Genomic DNA, 21,015 nt, shown 5'->3' with positions numbered 1-21,015 from the left:
ATGAAATTATTGTGGTTACAAGCTGCAGGTCATTGAAATGCTATACAAATTCAAAGACCAGTAGTTTTGGTATAGGATAATGTGTGGGATGTTAGTTTTACTTTAATGACAGGATTTGGTTTGCTTTCATCACTGAGTTAAAAACAAATAGATTTAGTGTTAATGAATGCTTTGCTTATGCAATATGCTTTGCTTTACCATCAGGATGCTATGTTGTTTTTTGAGCAAACTACAGCACTTTGGAAAAAAATATTTGCCCCTGCTACAGAGCTGGCTGCTGAATGAGAGATGTTTTGAGAAATGAAGACAATGTACCAGACTGTAAAACATGAAAGCTGCGTCATGATGAATGCTAAAATACAAAACAGCAGCATCCATACAGTAGTATTGCTGATGGTAGGAGATAAACTGTAGCTGTTGGCACAGAGTTTCTCACATTGAAATCTTCAAAGCTGGTAAAACAATGACATCAAAATAAAAATCTGCATTAAATTAAATGACTAAGCTGAGCAAATATTTAGGAACTGGGACTATTTTTGAAATGGAGTTTTAAATGAAAGCATCCCAGTGTGATTATTTTTGACTAAGATCAACTAAGTGGAAGAACCTAAATGTTCTACCTGTAACTATAGCGCAATTTTGGCCTAGTGGTTAAAACAGTCCGCTTGTGCTCTGAGATTGTTGCAAGGTCCTGCTTCGATCCCCACAGCCTGCACTCTGGCACACTTAACCCCACACTGCTCTCTGGGCGCTACACAATGTCCGCCCACTGCTTCCCAAGGGAATGATTTAAATGCAAAGGTAAATTTCTCCAGCGTGAGATCAATAAAAATCAATTGTATTATAATAATGCACTTTTCCTCTACATTTGCAATCGGAACAAAATGTGAAAGCATCTACTGTAGAATTCATCTCACACTGACAACAGTGTTACTGTTAAGACTGCTGTTATCATGTATTGTGGTATTTATCATGATGCTGCTTTCATGTTTCACAGGCTTATACATTGTTTTCACTTCACTAAATATCTGGCATTCAGCCGCCAGCATCTAAGCAGTGGCAGCCATCAGCTTTCGGTCCACTTGTTCACTTACAGTAATAGTTGATTTAAGCTCAGCAGTTGTTCTCAGTCCCTGTTTTTCTTCCTCTGTTTGACAGGCAAGCCGCAGGGCTCCATCCCGTTGACTGCAGACCACATTGTGCCGGTAAGACTTTGATTCATGTTCCACTCTGCATTGTTGTTAGTTTGAGTTTGCCATGTTAAATGCCAGGTTATTGTTTGTAAGAAAAATAATAATAAGAAGAAGAAAACTCAGCAATGTAGCAAAAAACAATGCCTCATGTAGATAAGATTTTTGAAGGAAATGAAGGGAACAAGTAAAAAGTATTTGACAAACATCTTTTCAGGGGATAGTCAATGTTTCCGATTTGATTGTAGGCGTTGCAACAGGAAATGGTCTCCAGGGTACAAATCACAGATTGTTTAATGGTAAGTTGTTGCTGTGTTGTGGGCTCATATCCTGTCCAACGAAATGTGAGGTGGGTGACTTCAGGAAAATGCTCCTAACTCATTCACACATGTTTCCATTCAGCCAGTACAGTTCTAAGTAAAGCTTCCTGTTTAATCCAAAGTTATGCAGGCAGTTTTGATATGTAAAGCAAGCAAACTCACAGAGATAAAAGGAGGTGGAAACTGTTCTTGCTCTTTAGAATATGTTCTTTAAAGTGCCTTTAATGTCCCTTCTCTTTTTTCAAAGGAAAAAGGCAAGTTTATGACATGCTGTGTAATGTGCATGCATGCACAAAGATTAGAGGTTGATTTGTGTGGTGCTTTTGTAACCTAAGAAGAAAAAATAGCAAAATGTGTATCTTAAAGGTCAAAGTCTCATTGTACTAATTTTACTAAAGCTTTTAAATTAGTTGAAGATTAGGTTTTCACATATGTTAAAACCTAATAGCACGGCTAGTTACCCACATTTCTTTTTATTGCAGAAATTTGTAACACCGAAACCACAGTGGGTAAACTTATTAATGATCAAACATACAGTAGGTATAAAAAAAAAACGGTTGTCTGCCCTCAAAGTGTTTGAACCTATGGCCTTCTCTACCCTATTCCTCTAAGCCGATACAGTGATGCTGAACTGTGTGTGCGTTGAGTTTGAGTTGTATTGGAAGGATCCCCATTAGCTACAGCTATACTGCAGCTATTCTTCCTTTGGTTCTGAAAAATATTTACATTAAAAGCAAAACAAAGAATAAAACAAATAAATGAAAGGAAAAGAAAAGAAAATACATATACAAATACATATACAATATATACATATTTCAACATACATGTGTGCCCTCATGCGGGCATAAAAATATACACGAATATAAAAACACATTCTACACTTACACCTGTAAACATACCTACACATATACATACATATTCGCACACAAAAAAAAATGAATATAACATTCAGTTATATCATTTTGATATATGCTTTTTTAGATATAATTTAAATGTATTTACATTATTAGCAAGCAGGATATGTTTTGAGAAATTATTCCGTTCTTTCATACCTCTAAACACAACATTTTTTTGTTTTATTGCATTTGTTCTCACTATGGGTAAAGTGAAATTAGCTTTAGTTGCATGTCTAGTACTGTACTGGTGATTTTCTACACTGAAGGAAAGATGCCTGAACAAAACAGAGGGAAATTTTGAATTAGAAATATTTCTTATGAATATTAAAAGTAAATACAACAATCTATCTTCGACCAACAACCAATTAAGATCTTTGTGCATTAATGTTATATTTCTCCTGTAGCTGCACCTGAGTGCTACACGAGCAGCTGTATTCTGTATAGGTTGTAACTTATTCATATATTCCCCAGGGGCATTTGACCACTGATTACTGTATGAAAACTTTAAGATATGGATTAAAACAGGTGGACAGATCAACTAAACCAACACCCCATTTGCTCTTACCTGGTGTCTCATTAATAAAACCTTTCACAGGATTTATTCTAAAATTGTTCTCAAATTTAAGTTTACATACGAGGCTCCTCTTCATATTTGACCCTCTACCCCAGTGTTTATCAAAGCTGGTCCTCAAGACTCTCTGTTCTGCATGTTTTAGGTATTTCCCTACATCCACACACCTGATTTAAATTAGCGGCTCCTATAGCGGTTGCTGAAGAGGGACTGCAGCCATTTGATGCAGGTGTGCTGGAGCACAGAGACATCTACTAACATATTTAAGGCAGTGGATTTGGAGGACCAGGTTTGAAAACCACTGCACTACACCCCCACTTTCAACCATAAATGGTACATGCAAAGCGCTACATTAATGTCATCATGCATTAAAATGAGCCAAGCTAATTATGTCGGTTCATTTAAATGTTGTATAATTGTTTGATATAAACTGCTGGGAAGAGAGAGCAATAAAATGGATTTTAACTGAAGCAGAGATAGGTGTGTTGGTAAGCGGAGTTTGCAAGCTACAGAAGTAGTGTGAGAAATAAGGTTATAAAGAGTAACAGAGTCTGACGAATGGATTGATCACATGAATAATCCTATATAATTAACCTGTTCATAAAAGGGGCTGCAGAAATTAATTAATAAATTGCTGATAATATCAAACACCTGCCGGGGAATTCGAGATGATCAGAGCTGTTTCTCAGGAACCCCAGAGTGGTTAACAGCTGTAATAAATGAAACAAAAAGGAAAACCAGAAAAAGCAGCACACCATTGTTACACTCTTGTCAGGAGGCCAAGCAGTCTTGGAGGAGGGGACCCAAACTGGTTGAAAGAAGTACATACTCAGAAGAGTTTTCAGCTAACAAAACTTTTTTTTTTTTTCTGGTGCAGGACATCAACCAAACCACACCAACCAAGAACAATGGCAGACATGTTTCTTATGTAGAGGAGGAACTAAATGGGAAGAAACCATTTTTAAAAGGATGTTAAGCTTCACAATATCAAGAAGAAAAGGACAATTTATTTTAAATGAATAGCTAATTAAGAAATACTTTTACCAATAAATACAGAAAACAAATATTTCAATTCAACCCAAACAAATACTCAAACTCAATATAATAAACACCATAATTAACCTATTCATAAAAGGGGCTGCAGAATTAATTAATAAATTGTTGATAATATCAAACACCTGCCGGGGAATTTGAGCTGATAAGAGCTGTTAATCAGGAACCCCAGAGCGGTTAACAGCTGTAATAAATGGAAGAATAAAAGAAAACCAGAAAAAGCAGCACACCATAATAAGCTTTTAAATTATATATACCCATAATTCATCAATAGATGTACAGTGGATTAGATTTTATTTATATTTATTTTATCCTCTAGAACATCATGTTAATGCAGCTCTAAGAATCTAACAGTTTTGATCAACTTTACCTCTGCCTGGTGGAAAAAATCTGTATTGATTTTTCCCTGAGGAAGACAGCATTTCCCATGACAAAATGCATGGTAAAATCCTTAACTCCTTGTCATGTTTTGGTGACGCAGTGGTTAGCATGCATGCCCCATATATGGAGGCCTTAGTCCTTGACGCGGGCGACCTGGGTTCGAATCTCACCTGTGGTCCTTTGCCTCATGTCCCTCCCCTTCTGTCATACATCCTTTCCTGTCAGCCTACCTTAAAAAAACAACAAAAAAAACGAGCCACTATTGCCTTAAAAACTCAAAAGAAAAAAAAAATGCTAAACTCCTGCTCACCTGCCCTTTGTTTCCACTGGCTGTGTGAAAGATGAATAGCAATGAGGAAATAAATCTAATTCTGGCGAAACAACGTTTAATGACCATGTTGAAAATAAGAAACATGTTTGGTTTTGTACCCCGCCACCTGAATCACCAGCAACTGATGTGCTGACAAGTTTAGATATAATGTTAAGTTTGATCATTTCAGAGTAATAACGCATATAGATCCCAGCAGTAAGGTGCCGCATTGACTAAATATCAGCCCTGCACAATTTGCACTAATATAGAGTCTCTCAGGAAAATTGTGTCAAATTGACTAAGATATTTATGCATGTTAGAAATGAAACAATTACGATTTAGCATTCAATTTTTTTTTACAAAAACTCATGACTCAAAACACCATCAACTTCTGTGCTCCCCTTTCCATATATGAAAAGTGAGTAAAAAAAAGGCTGTCTTTATATAATACCAATATTAACTTGAATAGCCACAGATCTCACTAAAGATTATTCGTATATATGTCTGTTATAAAACACATGAAGACCCTAAATTATATCAAATTTTAATATTTTTGATTAAGAACTACATAGATTAGTTTAATTGCATTTCATACAATCACTACCTGATTCAAAATAACCTGAGAATGAATGAGAAGAAAAACAACAGATAAAAAAATCACCCATTACACAGGAAATAAAAACAACAACAAAATAACAGTGCAGCAGAGTAACACTGTTTTTTAGAGCAGCTGCCAGTTGGAGCCTGGTGCCTCAGAAAGAAATGGATTAATCCAGACCAAACATAACGATTAAACCTTAATAGAGACTCAGACCACGAAAAATGTGAGTTACAGCTAATTATCTGTTAACACAGCTTGATTAAAGGTGGATGTTTACTTCAATAAGAAAAACCACGGTCAGCATGAGGAACAGAGATTAGATGACCTTTAACCTGAGCTAAGAGAGCTGGTTGGAATGGTAGACTGTATAAATCCTCTCTGAGAGTTTCTGGCTGGATTTGCATCAAGGTACAAAAAATATCCTTTAGCTCAATCAAAATCAAACCATTTGATCTTAATGTATATAAACACATTGTTGTCCTTTAAATCACATCAGAGCAGTCGGTAGCTACAGTTCTACAGGCAGAAAACTCAAGTGTTGCTAAATAAAGATGCGGAAATTTTACACAGCTGCTGATGCCATATTTTTGTACTGATTCTCAACCATCAGCCCAGGGTTGTTTAAGGTGCAGTATTAAAAATGGATAAGTAGCTTAATAGCAATTAATTGATCTGTTCCTTCATTTGTTTACACTTTTATTTTTCTGAACAATATATGTAATATGTAAAAGTAAAAAATAAACAAATTTTAACAAGATACAGTTTTTGTGAAAAACACATATACCATTTTATGTTAAAGTTCTTAATAAATGAAATATAAATAGTGATAAAAAAAAAAATAGAGGATCCTAGAAATTTCCGGGATGAGGGCCTATATTAAATTTAGACCCCAAAATTTAACAACTTTTTATCTACTGAAAGTACTTTATAGATGCTCAGTGCAAACAAAGACTGCTGTTTAACAGCAACAACAGAACATATTTATGAAAGATGGAAATATTGTCCTCCTTCGATCTCCAGTGCTACAGTAGCCCTGGTGAGCAACCGCCTCTCTGCTCCAGAGGGGGGCCCTGTCCTTTCCCAGTTTTGGAGCTCTCTCTGTCAGGTTTCTTGTTTTGATTTCCCACTGCTCTCGTCTGAGCTCCAGAACACTGTCCCATGTTACATTAAGCTTGACAGAAAAAGGGTTGGCCATGGCCTAGCAATAGCTCTTGGACTTCCTTAAACTGGGAACATCTCCAGTCGATCTGCTAGACCAGGCATCCCCAATCTCGGTCCTCGAGGGCCGCTGTCCTGCAGGTTTTAGAGGTTTCCCTGCTTTAGCACAGCTGATTATAATGATTGCAGTAGACCAAAAGCCTGTTAATCAGCTTTCAATTAAAATCAGCTGTGCTGGAGCAAGGAAACCTCTAAAACCTGCAGGACAGCGGCCCTCGAGGACCGAGATTGGGGATGCCTGTGCTAGACAAAGAGATGCCTACGGCAAGGTTCAGCTTTCTAGAGAAAATTAAGTACCATGATTAGCTCTTTAAAATCTGCTCTGCGTGTTTGCTTTGTTAAGTTTCATTGAAGTGGAGGAGCCTTTCACAAACCATGCAGATTCGCTTGCCATGCGCATTAAATATGTACAAAATTTGCTTCTCAAGCAAATTCTGGTGAAGTGGCAGGCAAGCAAAAGCATATGAAACTGGCTTTTTTCCCCCTAAGGTTTCACTTTCAGTGTGAAAACACCATTAAAACAGCTAACATTTTTATGTTGGGTGTGTCCTAAAAAAAATCATGGCTGACTTATAATTGGATCAGAATCCAGACTTTTGGAATTCTTTTTCCAGACATGGACTTTAAACTTGTAGGGAAGTCATATTTAAATGTCTGATCATTCTGTACTCTTTATCAAACTATATTGTCCCAAAATTTAGAAAATTTCTATTTAAAAAAGTGACTTAAAATCTGTGGATTTTTTTTTTGTTATTTTATGCGGGCCAATACGTCAGCTTGTACACCTAAATTCGGCCAATCATATATCAACGGTCATCTGTCAATCAAATGTTTTCGGTCATAGCATCCTGTTTGTATGTCGCAGCTTATATACGCAACGGTTGAAATAAGAAATAATAATAATTTACTTTACCATTGAGTTATGTCCCAGTGTTCACGGCGATGGACGTTTATGTCCTCGGCAGACGTATTGTAGAGCTAATAGAACTGGCAGCGTTGCGAGGCAAGGGCTCAAACATGTACGGCTGTAAGCCTTCTACACCAAACCAAGCTTCTGCCACCCTGGCGTCCTCATCCACCACAACTTTGTCCCCGCTTTCCTCCTCTAAATAAAAAAATTATGATGGAGACTCTTCCACGACCTCTGACACAAAACTCTCCTCCTCTTGCATGTTTCTGCTGTCCATAGCGTTCTTTGACAGTTTAGTTTCTAAGTCATCAATTTAGTGCTACTTGGTCCCAATGTAATATACCATTGGGAACCTACTAGCACTAAGTTGCTAATTGGTTAACAAGATGCTTCAGAGACACCGGCCACAACCAAACTTGCTTGCAAACCTTACGCCACAACAATCTCGCCTCCTTGATAAACAACCAATAACATTCACTTTATTCACTCTTGTAAAGTCGGGCACCATACAGGAGAACTCGGAAATGTATCAGTTGGAACAGCCATTGCCCTACGACTTTCAGGCAAAGGCTAACAACCTTTGATCATCATATGTTGTTTATTGGTGTGAAACAGAATCCAATAGCTATCATGGTTTGAACCCAATCTGGAGTAAAAAAAAAAAAGCTTTCCACCACTTCTAAACTGGAAAAAGCCTGTTTTCCTGATGCTTTTACAAAGAAAAACCAAAGACACCAATTTTACAACCTGCTACTGTCCCAGACAGCATTTCACAGCAAGATGAATTGAGTTTATGTAATTAGGAAGTGTGGGTTATCTAACATTCACTTAACATAGGATGTAGAGTAAGTTGAAATGCAACTGATAGAGGTGTTCTAAGATGGCAATGGAAGTGCTCTGGTTTTGGGCAGTCCATCATTAATGCGCTCAATGAGCTTAAGGCTGATAGACTGAAATCAAGCTGCTCATTTTTAGCTCTTGGTCATACTGATTATTACCAAGCACTGTGTTTGAAGTAAGCAGTAATTATCTTATCCGTTTGGCCTCTCTCTACTCCAAAACTCTGTGTTTAGAGTTTAAAGTCAGACTCAGCATATTTAGGTAGAGCTGTTTAGAGAGGGCAGTGGAATGTATGTGAGGCAGTCACCTCTGGCAACAATTCTGGGTTTAGCTCTGGGCTTAGATATATTCAATTCATTATTTTTGATGATTTATCGAGTAATTAAGAAAGAAAGAGCCCAATTTTGCAGATATTTAATTTACCCACTTGAGCTTATTTAACTAATAGTCAAAATACACGAGACGGAAAAGGCAAGTAAATTATTATTCCTGACAGCTGAAAATTAATAACGAGCTTTAAATTTATTTTTTTATTTATTTCATGAGCCCTAGTATATCAATTTGAATAATTCATTACTCTTCATGTATTATCTGCCAATTACATCCCTGCTTTAAAACGGATATAAAATTAGTCTCTATATCTGTGATGCATACATGCTGCACCTAATGGTGGTCAATTAATTGTTTCTTAAAGTTAAATTCTTCTACACTGAAGGTACTCTGCTTTGTTGCCGTTGATCTCTCTGAACTGCGTCTTGAATGCAATGTCTATTTTGAAATGAACATATTTAATGCTCATTGGAAAAGTACCGGCACTAAAATCTGAAGACTTTAATCTACATTACAGTAAAATATCTGTATAGCCAAGTTTTGACCTTATTCCTGACAAAACCCTGTAGATCTCTTATCCCTGTGGTGGTGACATCAGGCCACTCCATTAGCTCAGAGTAATAAAGGAGGTGGTCCACAGAGACTAGTTACTCTGAACACAGCTTTTCTAAAGGGAGAAAGGGAAATTAATAGTCCGAAGTTGCCTCAATAAATCCGTGTGCGAGAAGTTCAATTCTTTACCTCGGGGGAAGCTTTTTGGTCATGCTATTGACTTTGCTTTTTTATATTCTGCTCACCATTTTTCCTCTTTAGAGTCCAACAAGGATAAAATTAATGGTCTAGGTTCTGCTTTCCTGTTGAATAAATTTATTCTGCTCTTGAAATCTGCCTTTTTCTTTTTTTTTACCTTATTTAAAAAAGAACATTTCTGCCTTCTGTTTTCAAATGGCCCTTTAATAAAACCTTTTAGAAGCACATACAGGTAAACAAAATGTATGTGTTTTTAATACAGATATGTATTAAAAAAAAGTTCTGCTCTGCAGGCTTTAAGGGTAAAACAAATAATTGATAATGCTGATTAAATATTGATCTAAACCTGGATGCCTGAACGCTGACATCTCTGTGTCATTTAAAGCCAGAAAATACTGGATAAGTGACATTTTGAACATGTCTTTAATTTAGAGTTTCACTCAGTAGGCAACGAGTGATCACATTATTTACATATAATACTGTAGAAATCAAGTCATAATTGGTACAGACTAACCTTGTTAATAAAAGATTTACCGTACACCATATACTGTATAGCAGGTAAAGTAAAGGATTTGATAGCAAAGTGTATTTTGAATTTATGCATACTGTAAAGTAACAGGATGGTTTGTAATTAAGTTAAACTGCCTTTGGATTCAACAGAATTTTATTATATTCAATAGAACGGGATCAGTTTCTTTTGAGATGGAATCAATCATGTTTTAACAGGCTTTGTTATGAAATGATACACAGCTGATACACCAACTAGTGAAAAAAGGCTTTTGGCATGTTATCATTGCAGAAGCTCCTAATGTGGCCACTCAATACAAATTTCAGTCTTTAAAGAAAAACATTCTGCACAATTTGGTAGCTCAAACACACTTAGCATATCTGGATTCAAAAGTAAATCAGAAGGCAAGACATCCCAGTTCAGTTCTTTTGATACTAAAGCATCTTAGTTGCACCATAAATGAAATCTTTCCTGTTTAACACTAGATGGAGCCACTTTCACTGCATGTGCCACAATAGTTGGTTAAGCAAAGGACCTTTCCCCCTTCTTCCTGCATTCCGAATAAATTTCCATGAATGTCTCACTTCAGCTGCTCTCTCAAAAAGCCAGTGTTGCAAAAACGCCCAAGAATTTTCCAAGCAACCAGAATTTTAACTAACCCTCCTGCAAAACTGAATTTATTTCCCCTTTTTCTAATGAACGTTCAGTTGATCGTAAACTGCATATTGCAAATAAGTCACAATATTTAATTAGATTTTCACTGAGCAGAATTTGTGTTTTTTTCAGACATCCTCTAGCTTTGATTTTAAAAGAGAAGGAAGATTGATTTCCAACTCAAATGTTTCAGACATGGCCTGTTAGAGCAAGCTGGGTGAGAGGAGGGGTGAGGGGGAGGCAGGTTGAAGAATGGACAGGTTGAAGGTGAGATTAAAGGACAATGTTTTCCACAGGCCCTGTTATGTTCCTGTCTGTAAAACATCAAGTATTTGGTTCACTGCTCCTCACAGTGTGACTGTCTGGCTGCGTCCGCAGACAACAACACAACACCCTGATTTTAGTGGGGTCAGAAGGGGTAACAGGAGTGTGGCCTCTGAAAAAAATCTATAGCAGGAGGTGGGGAAGTCTGACATATTTGACAGAAAGGCCAGAGTTGTTGCATCTGAATCAACAAATCTTGTTTTTTTTTTTCTATTTGGATATAGTCATCTGTAAAGGTTTTCTTTCCCCACATTTTTTATTGAAATAACGTTAAGATTAAATATATTTTATTAGAATTTCAAGCAATAGATCAACAAAAAGAGGAGCAGACAATTTTGGTGAATTAAAAGCCTAAATAATGCAGCTGTTATTGTTTACCTTACACTCGATCCTTCTGTAGGAAATTAAAATGTGGAAGTAGGTGAATCCTTTGGCTTTCTCTGTAAAAAAAAAAACAAAAAAAAAAAAAAAAACAATGCACATTAAATCAAACCCATCACCCAAATAATGAAGCTTGGTGGTGGCAGCATAAGGCTGTGAGGAAATTCTTTTCAGCATATAGTAGGAAGCTGTTCAGAGATCCTTAGAGAAAATCTGCAGTCAACCTGAGAATGGGGAAGTGTTAATTTTCCAAAAGGACAACAACCCTGAGCATCCAGCTAGATATATAATGGATGATTTAGATCAAAGTGTAACTTTTAACAAGATTAAATTGTTTTAGAACATCAACAACGTTAACCAGATTTTAGACTTCGTCTTTAGTCACTTGGCTTGTGTTTATTTTGAGATCTCTTCACATACTCTATTAAGCCTGTTTGCAAATCTAATCTGCTGATATACCACATGTGACGTATGATTCCCTATCCTGCTGCAGGCCTAATACGCTGGACTAAACACTAATGAGCAGCTATTAATCTTCCATCCTCAGTTCAGCTGATATTAATCTTATCGACCAACTGCTTATTTTTCTCCTCTCCTGTAAGAGAAGGGCCCAGCCTCTAAAACACGCTCCAAAGCTTCTCTAACAGGAAAGAGTGTTTGTGGCACTAATACCCTTCGAGGGGAGATTGATGTCTTAAAAGTCAAACTATACAAGTTAAAAATACAGGGAGGATTATCCAGTGCAATGAAGCTATATGAGCTGAGCTTATATTTTCTCTGAGTATATGATAATGACTACATGACACGAAATGAGAAAAAAATGTACTGAAGGGGATTTTGAATAAGTACGTCATTTCATTTGACCTGCAGATTTGCTCCTGAGCTGAGTGCTGCTGAAGAACCTGTGATGAAAATAAAACTGTTTCACTAAAACGTACCAAATTTATGATGAATCCATGGAGTTGGATCTATAATAAGTCAGTCATTTGAAATGTTTTAATTTACATTCAAGTTTAAACTTCCGCAAAACTTTAACATTAGTTACAAATTTAAGGGGTTTAAGAATTAAAATAGTCTTAAAAATAGACTACCAGACTCATAAGGTCTGGTCTCTTGTGAGGCTCTGGAAAGCATTTACAGTCCCAGGTGAGGGCTATTTGAGTTGTTTTTGCAGAGATCTTAATGGCGCCTGATGGCATTTCTTTCCACTTCTTTCCGTCTTTCTCTGCTTTGCATTCTGTCTGTCACTGGCACATCGGTGAAATAAGGTTACAGTGAATATACTTATTTTAGATGCTTATTTAAAAGCCAGGGCAGGCGTCTGCGACTAACAACAAGCAATATATATACTAAAATGCTGGGAATGTATAAATAAATAAAAGTAAGTCCATTCAGTCAGAATTTTGGACTTACCTTCTGATCTATTGCTTTTGATTTTGTTTATTTACGTGTCTGGATTGCTTAAAAAATAGGAAGAAAAATAAAAAGATTTATGTGAGAAATAAACTAGAATACAGTATGTGTTTTATGTTAGATTCTTCCAAGCTTTATGAGGTTGTTGCTTGAAATGGGTTTTAAGTAACTTGTGTCCCTTGGAAGCAAGTTAAAATGTCCTTTATTTTTATCGGGCTGTAGACCATCAGTAGTTAGAAATCTATTCTTAGATATCCCTGAGCAGGAAAATGTAGGTGTGTCAATGCAAAAAGGCAAATGAGAGTAAACAGGTTCACACACCAATAAAAACGCATAAAAAAATGCTTTTCAAGACTTACAGAAAAAAGAAAAACTGAATATAAACAGGAAATCTAAAATTAAAAAAGTCTGTATTGTAATGAACAAAAACAAGAAATGAAATACTGCCCCACTGACTAAATGTCACACAAATATCAAAATTAAATGTGTAACATTGTTGAATGACTAGAAACCAAAACAATTCAGACCTTTGACTGTGAAAAATAATGGCCATCAAACTCTGTGATGAACCTGCCTCTTGTTAGGTCAGCTAAACACTGTAGGAAAAAGCTTTTTCATGAAAAAGAAGAATAAAAGTGCATAGACCAAGAAAAATATTGTACATAAAATGAGTTTTTTTGACTGAGGCCACATCCTTTTACTAAAGGTTTTACTTTGTATGGTTTTATTTTTTTAATGGTAGTTCAGCCAAGTACTTCTAATGCACACATAAGAAATACTACAACAGCATTGTACTGGATAGCTCTTACCTCTTGGTTCCACTGGATGTGGAGGCGATGTGTAAACACCCCGTATTTGCAGCTGATTGCAGCAACACTATTTAGTCAGAGCAGTTCCATGACAAACTTATTTTCCATCCAACAAACCCCTTAAGACCCTGGAGACTGTCTACATACCCTGCTCCAGCCTACCTGGCCATGGGCCAGGTTCTTAGCAGATATAGATAATGGATGCTCTATTCACTGAGTTTTATTCTTTTCTAAGGCTCTTTCAAGGTAAACTGCTATATGAATATGTTGTCATGTGAAAGATATAGAACAAGAAAACATTATTTATTGTTTGGATTACTAACTTTTCTAAAAATATAAATACACTCTAGACCTCATATAGTTTTTATAGATTTGATTGTGTATTTTAAATTTAACTTTGTCCACAACAGTGATTGTTGATGACAGACAATGAAAGGTTAATATGGAAGGACTCATTAACACTAAATTGCAGAGTTACATTTATTACATGAGTTACAGAGTTGCATTAATTACATTACATTCTGATTTGTATTTCATGAGAGACCAGTTCCCTCTCCCTCCTTCTGATTAGTACTGCTACTGATCATCTCACATCCATTGACTTGCTTATGAACCTAAGTGACATCCCATTCTTAACCCATAGGGTTAAGTATTATGTTATTCCAGCAGTTGGGGCTGTAATGGATTATTGCTACAGACTCTTTCTTCTTTGACTTGGACTAATTAAATCCTGTTGTGCAAGTTTACCAGAAGATTTTGAATATATTAAGTAACTACAACTGGATATTATAGTTAATTAATAGGTCTTTTAAATCAAGGGTTAAACTAATAAATTATTATTAGTTGATTGATTATAACTGTAATTTGCTTACTGAGCAGGTTCTTAGTCTCTTACACGAAAGGCTGGAATCCATGACTGGCTGTTTAAATCCAGTTACCTTCACCAATTTAGTCATTTAGACTATGGCTATGAGCAGTTATTAATCACCAACCAAATAAATCTCTGTGTTAATTACGATGAAAGAAAAGTGAATCCAGCCTGAGTGATAAACCGTTGCCACTGCATAAAATAAACATAAAAGACCACAGGCTAAATACAATGGTACCTTTATTAGCTTATAAGCACATAGTATTATTATATCTAATAACTACACATACACTAAACACTATGGAAAATAAGCACAAGTAAATAAATAAATAAATAAAAGGGGAAAACAGGTTTAAGGCTTAATGAGGTGAGAGTGTCCTTTAAAATCCACTGTTGCAGTGTCTTTAGACCCACATTGGTTGTTCAGTTAAAACTCTTCAAACCATCAGCGCTTGAATAAGAAAGCTTATTTCTAATAAAAAACATGCACAACTGTCTATTCTACCTAGTTCACCCAAGCAGAGCTCTCATTAAGCATCAGATGGAAAGGGGGAAGGATGGATATTACTGTTTTGGAATAGAAGAGTAATTTGCCTCAGTTCGGTTCTTTGCAGGCCACGTCTTCAGTCCAGATTTGGGTTAATCAGATGCAATAACAACAGGGAACTTTGCAGTGGTTCCTTTTATAACTCACGGTTGCCCGAGATGTCTCCCTTTGGTTATGACAGTTTGGTGGTCACGGCAATTCTCAGGTAGCAGCGGCTGTGTCTCTTAGGTAGGCAGGGCCAGTATGGCATGGGTCATCGGCTTCTAACGGCTCCTCTGCAAACAGCAAAGTCTACGCCTTTCGTGGCTGTGGGCTACCGGCAACAGGAATTTGAAGGGAAACTGTTCCTTTTAAAAACTCCGCTAGAGGCGTGTGCCTTCAGTAGGGAGACGTTGCAGTTACATCACTGACATTCATTTTTCTTATTTTCTTCTCCATGTTGGGAGATAATGTTTGTATCTCTGCTTGGCATGCTAACAGTTAAACATTGCTCTGATCTACCTGCAGCCATGCTAAAGTGGCTGCACATTGGCGCAGCACTTGTGCATACAAAAAAAACCAACACACTGACAATATGCCGGTTTAAATACAGACCAACTGTTTCGGCGTCCTCCATACCCAGTCACTTCACCCCTGCTTTCAAAAGTGGCTCTCTCTGTGCTGGCAGTGTGCATGTGTTAACCTAGCTGCCTGTCGGCATTCACGGTGGCAAAGTCTGAAGAATGTGGGTTTCATGTTTTCACAGAGATTTTCTCATTTATAAGTACAAATAAGGAGCTAAATGTGTTTAAAAAACACAATTTTTGTGGCCATTATGCACACTTTAAATCTTTCTATTGGTCAGACTTCAGTAAAATTTTAAAACTTTCAGCATAACAAGCTTTTGTGCTAAAAAGTGCTGCACAGAGCCCTGTGGTCAGAGCCCACATGTCCGTCAAAGGTCTGAATTTAAGCATAATGACGACACAGCGGGATATGAAACCCTGATTTTAGTCATTTTGGTCGGTGAGTGAATACTCAAAAGAACATAGATTGGAAAAGAGTACATTTTACTAAGATCATATTTGGAAAAAAGAAATAAAATGTCTTTTGACCTCAAGTTCTAAAAATGTTATTTTGATACTATTTTGGAGAGCACTTTGTACCAACAGTCTGTCATTATGAAACACCAACTATTGGTCACACTTAAGTTCCTCAACTGAATCGATCAGCTCTGTTAGTGTTGTAAGTACACCTCAAGAAAATCAATAGTTTTCAAATAGAAACTTTCTTAGAGAATCTTAGGGGAGAGATCCAGAGATGATGAAGACCAGGATAAGAAGGAAGCTAGGACATTGGAAGAGAGAAAAAGGTGTTCACATAATTGGAAAGCTAGGAGACCACAGGGCCCATGAGTTGAAGCAAGCTGTTCCCAGCAGCCATTTATCCACATTACCACTGAGCTACTAGACGAGTGCTACTGACTAACAATCTATTTTCTGATGAAATTACATTGAGAACAAATTACCTCTCATTTATGGCCTGCTGTCACCAGTCAGCTCCATGTTCATTGACACCACTAGAGGTCAGTGTGACCCTTATAAGCACCCATGAGGAAGTGAAGATGTCATGCACTGCTTAGATAGGTAGGAGAGGAGTTTGCAGCATGCTTTATGGTCATGTCTGCAGAGCTCCTTGCTGCAAAGCTTTGGTTGTTTTCTTCTTCAAACAGAATCTCCTTGCATAATTTCTTTTGTCTTGTATCTTTTTCTGTTCATGTTGCCCTGTTTCAGCATTGCAATTTGCATAAGCTGGCCTGAGATATCTCTGCTTACCACTGCTTATTGCTCAGTCAGAGTAAGCCTGCAGTTCAAAAGGAACGGCAAATGACTCCATTGCCCTCATTGACGTATGTCAGTCTATTTCAGGCTCAGCGACTAACACTGTCATACATGGCCAAGTAAGAGCTGATGATGTACGTGCTGGATCGACCCTGCAACGTCAGCCTGCCACTTGGTTTGGCCAGAGATTGCTTTTAAACAGAAGCAGAGCACTTTATACTCATCCTCGTGAACCATCACCAGAGTATATATCCCAGCCTCATGCCAAGCTGCTGACAGCACTCTTAAGGATGAGATGTACTAGGATATCAAACATGCGATGTGACCTGATGCAGCAGCAGTATTCCCCCCCAACACCACCCTCCTTCACCTGTCTACTCGTAACAGGAGGCATCTTTCAGCCCCATCTCCCAATTGATCACAACTGGCAACGTATGTGTCAACTATCAGTCTCAGACCCTGCTGACTCCTGATCTGAGGATGACAGGAGCCGCAGTTGGAGTGGAACAAGTTGGTTGGGTAGGAGAGGGAAGAGTCAAGCCATAGAAGGGGTGAGGAATATTGCAGATAAAAGAGACATTGAAAGTGCAAGAGAGTAATTGGGCAGGTGGGTGGAGACGGATGGCATTAAGCGGACTAAATGCTGGAGGGACAGGAAGGGCACAGCCAGCCGCAAAGGCTTGTGGTCAGTTTTCACATGACTGTGTATGCTAGGACGCTGGAGAGTAATAGAATCCCAACGTGATGTGCTGGGATGCTTGGGAGGGGGTTAATTTTAGCTTCAGCCTTAGGCAGGCAAGCGGCTCTGATCTGCTCAGAGGGCTTCAGCTCCTACTGCTGCTTAAGTCCTTTTGACCCTTCTGCACTGGTCATGCAGGCTACGATATGACTTACCTTATTCTCATTCCTTAGTAGGCATAACGGCCATATGGTTGGATGTCTCATATTGCCATGTGATGGGGGGTAGTGCTTCATTTCCAGGCACTGTTAGGGAAGCATCCGTTGGATTATGCAGATATTGAATTTCAAAAGCAATGATGCATGTTGTAAACTGATGTTCTATGTTGGAAAATGATTTCATATGATTGATGTACAGATGTTTGTTCTGATGTTTCTCATTCAGCCAGTTTAGCTTCAATCAATCTAACTTTAACCCGTCATCTGTTCAGTGGAGAGTGGCTTTTCTCAATGTCAGTAGCTTTGTCCTTAAACGAACCCCATGTGTCTGCACTTCTCTAGGCCTCATTCTGTCTCCCTAATAAGACCTCTTTAATCTGTTTCAGTTAAACATCAAAAAGAGAGAGTTTGGAGTTTTGCATTTATGATGGCATGCAAACATTAAGAGCCTATACAAAGGTGTCACTTTTTTAAGCCCAGGATTTATGTTTTAAGTCATGTCCTATGTCACTTCTTAATTTAAATAAAAGTATATAAATCAAAGTCTGTCACTGCCCAGTATCATTAGTACTTAACTCACAGCTTGTATCCAGCTAAAAGATTTAAGTTCTTGTTTTTTGAACACTTGTTCAGTCCTCCGGCAATAGAGTTCTGTCTGATACTCTGCAGGATTCCCTGGCTTAGTTGCAAGTGCTGGCTGTTAAGGTTTAACTATAGATCTTCACTGATGTGTGGGTTTAGGCACTCTGGGAGTCTTCAGTTTGGTTGTCTAGGTGTGAGATGGATTTTTAAAAAATCTTTGTAAATTAATAGGGATTAAATTGTGTTGATTTATTTAAAATGCTAAATGTGTTCCTGTTTATTCACACCTCCAAAGGGATTTCCTCATAGAGACTGACAAGCAGGAGCAGGAGCTGAGACATCAGGACTGTCTCATACTATTTTCCACTTTTTACCAGTCTTGCTTTGTTTTAGTTTGACTTTTTAATTAATCTTTCTCATTAAGCGGGTCATTAATGGATTTTTGAGTTGAATGCTTGCCTGTTAACTTCGTTTGCTGAGGCCAGGCAGCAGCCTCCACCACCAGGCCAGGGAGCAGCCTCCACCACCAGGCCAGGCAGCAGCCTCCACCACCAGGCCAGGCAGCAGCCTCCACCATCGGGCCAAGGAGGAGCCTCCACCACCAGGCTAGGCAGAAGCCTCCACCACCAGGCCAGGCAGCAGCCTCCACCACCAGGCCAGGCAAAAGCCTCCACCACCAGGCCAGGCAGAAGCCTCCACCACCAGGCTAGGCAGCAGCCTCCACCACCAGGCTAGGCAGCAGCCTCCACCATCAGGCCAAGGAGGAGCCTCCACCACCAGGCTAGGCAGAAGCCTCCACTACCAGGCTAGGCAGAAGCCTCCACCACCAGGCCAGGCAGCAGCCTCCACCACCAGGCCAGGCAGCAGCCTCCACCATCAGGCCAGGCAGTAGCCTCCACCATCAGGCCAGGCAGTAGCCTCCACCATCAGGCCAGGCAGTAGCCTCTTCCACCAGGCCAGACAACAGCTTTCAACACCAGGCCAGGCACAGATGTGAGCTGACTACCTCGCCTCTGTGTAATCTGCCCTGGTTGCTGGGACTGCCACCTTGCTCTATCTCCAACCATGGCCACCAAAAGAGACATGGAGGAGCTAAAACGAGCAAATGAGGAGCTGCGGAAATCAGTGGAGTTCATGGCACACCTAATGGAAACTATGGCAAGTAAGCAAGATTCTCTGATGGGCTTGATGAAAGACATTAAGAACTGAAAAAACAAAATGAGGAGAAAGATGCTAAGATTGTACAACTCGAAGGCAGATTGTCTGAGTTAGAGCAATATACTCGAATGAATGATGTTATTATTACAGGACTTTCAACAAGACCCTCTTCATTTGCTACTGCAGTGAGGTCTGGCATCCAGGGTTCTTTGCCCATGGACCAGGATTTGGACTCTGTGGAGCAACAGGTGGTGAATTTTCTCCAAAGAAAAGGCATTAGTATAAGCAAGGAGAACATTGAAGCTTGTCACCCTTTTCCTCAAATAGACAAAAGCAAACCACCTAACATCATCATGAGATTTGCAAACAGAAAATATAAAGTCAGTCTTTTGCGACAAGCCAAGAAGCTAAAAGGTTCAAAAGTTTATATTAATGAACATTTGACGAAGAGCAATGCTGATATTGCAAAGAGAGCTCGTTACCTGCGTAAAGAGGGAAAAATACAGGCAACATGGTCCTCAAATTGTAAGATTTATATAAAACTTAATGGTGCACCTGAGCAGGCACGAGTTTTAGTAGTCAGGAGTCAGAAGGATTTAGAAAAATTTGTACGAGTCTGTGGTTTGATGTCATGCTGTTTTTAGTTTTATAGTTGGATATATTTAATGTTCTTTTTGATAGCTTATGACTGTGCCCAGTAAGGATATGCTTTACATTAAGTTGAACTTGCATAAGGGACTTGTGTTGGCTCATGTGAATGTATGTAGTTTACGTTACAAGTACCTGGACGTGGAGCAAATTGTCAGAGATAATTGTATCAACATCATTGCTGTTTCTGAGACCCATCTTGATGATTCCTTCTCTGACTCAAACATAGCCATTGATGGTTTTTCTGTTTTTAGGAAAGACAGAAATAGATTTGGGGGTGGAGTGGCTATTTATGTACAAAATAATTTACCTGCCAAAATATGCTTTGATTTGATGAGGGAGGACATCGAAGCATGCTGTGTACAAATACACGTGCCTTATTTAAAACCACTTTTAGTTTGTTGCTTCTATAGACCCCCTAATGCAGATGCTGTATATATGACTGGGTTGTGTGAAATGTTTGATAAGATATCAGATAAAAATAGAGAGATTTATCTGCTGGGTGATGCAAATGTTGACTGGTTGGTGCATTCTTGTCCTAACAGGAAAACGTTACTCTCTATATTGAGTGCATGTAGTCTGTCTCAAATTGTTGAAGTCCCCACAAGAATAAATATTGGTAGTGATGGAACTATTTCTGGGACATGCATTGACCACATCTACACAAATGCTGCTCTCCAGTGCTCTAAGGCAATCTCTGTGCCTGTAGGTTTTAGTGACCATAATATAATTGCTATTAGTAGAAAAACAAAGATTCCAAAACCTAAAGCTAAAATCATTTTAACACGGTCCTATAAGCAATTTAATGAAGATTTATTTGTAAGTGAAATCGCTAATGCAAACTGGAATATGGTTTGTAGTGAGCATAACCCTGAAGCGGCACTGGATCTATTTATGTCAATGTTTATGGATGCTGTAAACAAATATGCTCCCTTAAAAAAGTTTGTTGTCAAAAATAGGTCTGCCCCTTGGCTTGACCTTAGTCTTAGGTCGCTAATGGCAGAGAGAGATTCAGCTAAAAAAACTCTTTGTACTT

General features: G+C 38.3%; 1 long non-coding RNA gene across 1 annotated transcript in view; it reads left to right on the top strand.

The window, feature by feature from the left end:
• Positions 1–21,015, top strand: part of LOC119795228 — a 131,932-nt gene that overhangs the window by 29,902 nt on the left and 81,015 nt on the right. Inside the window, exon 2 of the long non-coding RNA XR_005282306.1 lies at positions 1,159–1,205. This is a non-coding gene — a long non-coding RNA (uncharacterized LOC119795228). The remainder of the gene's footprint in view (positions 1–1,158; positions 1,206–21,015) is intronic.

This window comes from Cyprinodon tularosa, unplaced genomic scaffold (genome assembly GCF_016077235.1).
Source record: "Cyprinodon tularosa strain WSP-4 unplaced genomic scaffold, ASM1607723v1 ctg504, whole genome shotgun sequence".
Classification (NCBI taxonomy): Eukaryota; Metazoa; Chordata; class Actinopteri; order Cyprinodontiformes; family Cyprinodontidae; genus Cyprinodon; species Cyprinodon tularosa.
This window is presented reverse-complemented; position numbering and strand designations above follow the sequence as displayed.